The following is a 6,000-nucleotide window of genomic DNA, read 5'->3' as shown; positions in this document are numbered from 1 at the left end:
ACTGCTCAGTTTTATTCGTGTAAAAATCCACTAAATTCTCTGTTGTCGATGAATGAGAGCGCCCGCCGATGCTTGTTTTGTACAGTCAGTAAACATGACAAATTGTACTTGCGCCGCACTTTCGTGCGAAAACGTACATCGAACTCAAACAATAACTCTATAGTTTTTAAATATGTTTAAGATTGATAAATTTTGAGAACATATTAAAAGCTAAGCTAAAAATATGTGAATAAAGCAGAAATAATCAGCAAAGTTACATTGATGCTTTCTTTAATCAACTTCGAATAACGATTTCGATTTTGTTGATCGAGTTATCAAAATCCTTGTTTATTTTCATTTTCGCAGTGTAAAACTTCACTATGCTTATGTTGAAGAAACACACATGATGTTAGTAGCACTTTTTGCGTTCGTGAAATTTGTTGCAGCATCTCAGCACAAAAGATAACAAAAGAAATCTTTGTCAAGATTTGTTGACAATTGAAAACACCGACTCGGACTTGAAAGTGCACGAGCTGCACTATGCAAATGAGCTAATTGTACGCGTCGGACTTTCCTTTCAAAAACTTTTGCAAACTCACCAAACAAGCAGAAACAATAAGAAACCATCAAAACAGGTTTTGGTTAGATTAACCATTGTCTGAGAAACTCACAAATTAACTCGATACCAGAGTAGAGAGTTTTCTTGCTATATTCTTAAGTCAGAACAAACGCAAAAACATACGCGTAAGCTTACAACTAGCGCGACCAGATCTTATTATTCATTCCCAGAGGGAGATTGAAGTCTTGTTTTCGACCCTGAAAAACCCACCTTTTCCGTTAGCTCAGAGCATAAAACTACATATAAGCGCCCTGGTTCTTATTCCCTGCCATCGCCGTGAAAAATACGCAAGATAATCTCTCAAGGTCTCTCAACTCTCACCATTTGATCACGCAACGTGACAACATCCACGCGAGAGCCCCCGACATGTGCGTGGATCCGCGCGGATATATGACGTCAGGATGGCGCAATTTGTTCTAAAAATAGAAAAATTGTCCCATATCATAGGTGCGCGTGGATCTCAAGACTTACGGTCTCCGTCCCCGATTATGGCTCCTGCCGAAGCGTAACAAGTTTTTGCTTGCCGTAATTGAGAAAGAAACCCCGAGGCCAGCAAAACAACGTTGTTCAGCTTGTGTCGAACACGGTGGGTTGAAAGGCATGAGGCACATGAAGTTTTCTTTGCGCTTTTGCTATCTATACTAAGAGCACTAGAAGCTATGTCAAATGAGCGGCTGTTTGCAAATCAATTCGGGGTAACTGCCTGGAACTGGGACACTGATAGCAAAAGCAAGACAAACAGCCTGATGCATGCAGTATCCAATTTTGAATTTATCATCACCCATATTACAACGATGAAATGCCTTTCGATACTGGTGCCACTCAGTATCAAGCTGCAAAAGCGAGACATCGATGTCTATGAAGCATACAGCCACATCAAAGATTTAAATGGTGAGCTACAAGATATCAGAGGAGACATCGAGAGATATTGATCGGATTGGTACAGCATGGCTACCATCACAGCGAGGAAAGCAAACATCGAACCATCTATGCCACGCGTAGTTGGTCGGCAACAGCACCGAAGCAATGTCGAAGCAGGAACACCGAAAGATTACTACAAAAGAGCACTCACAATTCCTCTGTTGGATCATCTTATTTCTGAGATAGACACATATACTTTGATCCATATAATGATGCTGTGATGTCTTCCCTCCTGTGCCTACTTCCAGCCTTGCTAATTTCTCGAGAAGGAAACTCTGTACAAGCCGCTTTGCAGTACAATGCAGATGACCAACCATCGCCCCAGGTTTTTGATGTGGAACTTTTCCGTTGGCGGCGCAAGTGGCTAAGCGCGGATCGAGACCTACCCAGCGTGCAGTTCAGGCGTTAGAAGAAAGCAACCATGAATTCTTTCCAAACGTACATAAGTTGTTGCGCATCTTATGTACGTTGCCAACTAGCTCTGCAGAATGTGAGCGATCGTTCAGCACATTGGGGTGACTGAAAACTTATCTGAGGGTGACCGTGACTAGTGAGCGAGAGCCTGGACTTGCGATTATGAAAATCCATTATGGTAGGCAAATTGAGATTGGTGCAACAATCGACATTTTTGCTCGGAAGCATTCACGGCGCCTCCTTCTTTCCGATATCCTAGCTGAGTGAACGGTAAATCACAAGTCTACAGCATTTGATGAAGTATGTAATATGTTAAACAACTATTATATTATCCATTTTTAATTCTATTACGGTCCATCTCTTCAGGGAGTGAGATTTACAATTCCCTCTTAGAAATACTAGTTACGTTTGACGCTGAAATTATAGGAAATTTGCGCTCAGAGTCAAGGAAACGCCATTTCTGAAGACACAAAATTCAAATATTTTCCGGGGGAGCATGCCCCCGGACCCCCGTAGTAAAGAGCGCCTCCGGCGCTCGATTGTCAATCGGGCAAGCAATATACATTAGGAACCCCTCTATGCAGAAAGGCTGGCTACGCCCCTGGAGGTTCGTTATATCGAGGTTCTGTTCCATACGTTTTACCGTAACTTTGGCCGGGGCGTAGAATATCATTCGTTGTATCGAGGACTTCGTTAAATAGAGGTTCGTTAAATCGAGGTTCCACTATAATTCTGGGAGACAAACTGCCGCTGGCCGGATCGAATGACGTTTCTGATCCAATGACATGAAGTTCTATCCAGTGCCATGATGTGTTTAGTTAAATCGAATGGTCTACGATGGTTGTATCCCGAAAAAATTATTTTTTTAGAAATTAAATTAAGCCATCTAGTTGTCACGTTATCTTTTGGTTGACCGGTGTATCTTTTAGTCGACCTTGGTCACGCAATTTTCGTTGACCGGTACACGAGGACACAACCTCTACGATCCAATGATATGAAGTTAGATTCAATGACACGAATGTGGTTTCCTGACAGAATGATTTGTTGCAATAAAATAAAGTCCGAACCAATGACACGAAGTATATGATCCGATAGAATGACGTACGATTCAACAACATGGCGTTAATGGTCTAATGCATGAAACTCGATTCGATTACATTGTTGTCCAAATCCCCCTCCATATCCCAGGGAATCTTCTTTAATTCAAAAAGGCAGAAAAATTGATCCCGGTGGTCTGAACATCCGCGAAGAAACATATCAATTGTTTCCTTTCATTGTGTTACTTCATTACTTTATTTTACCATATGCTTATCTTTAATTCACACTGTCGATTAGTTTTTGCGTATTTTCGGTTTTACGAAAATATCCTACATAAAAACAGGTCCCAATGTAAAATTCTCATTGCACCAGAAGAAGGCTGGTTTGGCAAGCCGAAATATAGTACGCCTTTAAAAAAAATATCCTACGTTGTGTCGGTTTCTACGGTGGCCTGGAAGGGACATGGACTTTTTTTTTATCTGCGACTTTTGTTTTACTCGCGACTTCTTTTTTTTTTTATGCGCGACTTTTTTTTTTCACCCGCGACTATCTTTTTTTATACGCGACTTCTTTTGTTCACCCGCGACTTTTTTTTTTCATCCGCAACTCTTTTTTTCATCTTTCTTTGCCGCGTGTGTTAAGACTGCGGGTTCACGTACATTGTAACAGAGCAGCAGCATATCACCCAGCAGTACGTGGCCTAAAAAATAACATTCAATGAATAACTGGGTTGTAGTCATACAGAACCAGCCATTGCTGAAAAACATCTATACAAAACCTCCGATTGTATCATACAAGAGAGGCAAGTCTCTTAATCACACAGGGACGACGTCATCATTTTCCAAAATTAAAAATAACCAACCTTCTGAAGTTTTAGTTTCACCAAATATAAGACCCTCATTTTGTTATAGAGGACGTTTGAATTTCCAAGTTTTAGCGATGCGTGACATTAAAATGGCGGTCCGAGGTGGCTTTCGCATAGGCCAAAAGAGGATTTATCGCTCAAGTTTTTGTACCCGAACAGTTTTTGCAATAAAAGAATTATTACTTTCAACGTGTCGAAATTCTAGAGTAATAATTTGTTGTTTCAATGGTAAAACTCAATGACAGATGTTTCTGTTACTTTACGGCGTCCTCTCACTTTACGTGCGCCTCGGGGCGCCTCCGAAGCGAAGGGCGTCTCTATACAAAACTCTATAAATTTGGGCGAAACACTTTTCCAAATACAGTAAACACCCGCATATAAGAACACACAATTTCAGAGGTCAGACTGATTGTGTTCTTATTTATCGGATGCTTAGTGAAAAATCAGCCTCAGGATGTTCTTAAATGTTCTTAAATTTTTTTAAATTCAGTGCTGTACAGCATAAAAAATGTTGCTAGAAATTTTAATCATGTTTCTGGACAATTACATAAATTGATGGAACAATAATTAAAAACCTAATGTTCAAATAGGTCTACTGTAATCAGTAATGTAACAAAACAGTAACAAGAAGGGTGTATGTATAGTTCTGTAGATATTCTGAAGAGAACAAAGGTGCCCAAAACTTAGCTAATACCATTGGTCAGCAGGTATGTTTATGGTAATTTGTGTAATTTTGACACCCTTCCCATTTTATAAGAACATTATTTTTTTTCCAGGCTGATATTGTTCTTATAAAAGTGGTGCTTTATTTGCCAAATTTCAGCCTGATGTTCTTAATCCATGTGTTCTTATATGCGGGTGTTTACTGTAACGCGCGACTGAATAACCGCACAGACCTAAATTCTGGCGAGGTCGTTTTTATATCAACCATGTATCACATCCCAGACTTAATTTATTGAATGGTTACCATTTTTATTTTGGAAGTCCTGTCATTTCGTTTGTTCCCAGTTCCGGAAATTTCTTTTCTGACAGCGTTTACAACCTCCAGCTAAGGAGAATAATTCTTTCTTCCAGGAAAGGGGGTGGGGGGAACTCCCATATATTGGCTTAAAGGTATGTGCCGCGCCGCGGGACAGGGTAGGGTTTTTGAGGTTCTCGATCCTTAATTAGGGTATCATTTTTGCCCCTATTGGCGTTGTGTTTCCGGTGTGATCCTTAGATTGGGTACTGAACCTTCGGCTAATTTCCAATGTTACAGAAACGAAATAAAGTCGACTCGTTTACGTTATTCTTAGTTTTTGATTTTGTCTTCAATGGGGTGGGGTGTCATTTTTCGGAATAGGGTGTCACTTTCATATCCTTCATCCTTAAGGGGGTCTTATACTCTCAGATATAAATTTTTCTCCAAAAAACCATTTTTTTGGAACATGAAGATTCAACATCCCTGTCCATTTGTAAATCGTATTTTGAAACGACGTTCCTCTAATTACTCCTGAATTTACGTTTAAATTAAGAAATCTGAACACTTCTAGTTATATTTCAACATAGCAACACCCATAGTAACCATTATTTACAGTCTAAAAGTACTCACAAAATGGATTCAATTCAGTACATTCTAATGACACTTTACACAAACGCTTTAAAGATGCGTAGTTATGAGAATTTTGCATCATGGTCCTGAACATTATTCTTATACGCTCCTTATACTTGGTTAACATTTCTATGACTGGTGTGTATTCGGGTGTTCAATGAAACATTTATGTAAAACCTTTAAATATACCCCTCCCCCTGCCCCTAACCTCCCCCCCTAGTTCACAGGGCTAATTTGGGCTCTCGGAGACCGAAGTAAAACTTTAAAGCATTATTTCTCAAAATGACCAAATAGACGAATCATCAATATCTCGCACACGATATCTCCACTGGGTTTTAACCGAATGTTGTCAAATTTTCAACATTAATGAAGGACACAATTATGTAGGTCTTAAACCTCCAAAATTTGCAATTTATGAAATTTTTTCCTGTTATTTAGTTAATATAGTTAATATTAGTTAATATTAATATGTTGAAGAAATCCATAAACAAATTGTACACTGAAGATGTTTATTCTGTTACTCGTCCTTCCGTCGGTTCGGTACAGCTGAAAGTTACAAATGTAAAGCTTGCG

At 39.5% G+C, this 6,000-nt stretch overlaps 1 pseudogene; it reads left to right on the top strand.

The window, feature by feature from the left end:
* Positions 1-5,124, top strand: LOC149099493 (52 kDa repressor of the inhibitor of the protein kinase-like; annotated as a pseudogene).
* Positions 5,125-6,000: the final 876 nt, after the last annotated feature.

This window comes from Orbicella faveolata, unplaced genomic scaffold (assembly GCF_042242905.1).
Source record: "Orbicella faveolata isolate gen_17 unplaced genomic scaffold, um_ofav_v1 contig_46, whole genome shotgun sequence".
In the NCBI taxonomy this organism is placed as follows: domain Eukaryota; kingdom Metazoa; phylum Cnidaria; class Anthozoa; order Scleractinia; family Merulinidae; genus Orbicella; species Orbicella faveolata.
This window is presented reverse-complemented; position numbering and strand designations above follow the sequence as displayed.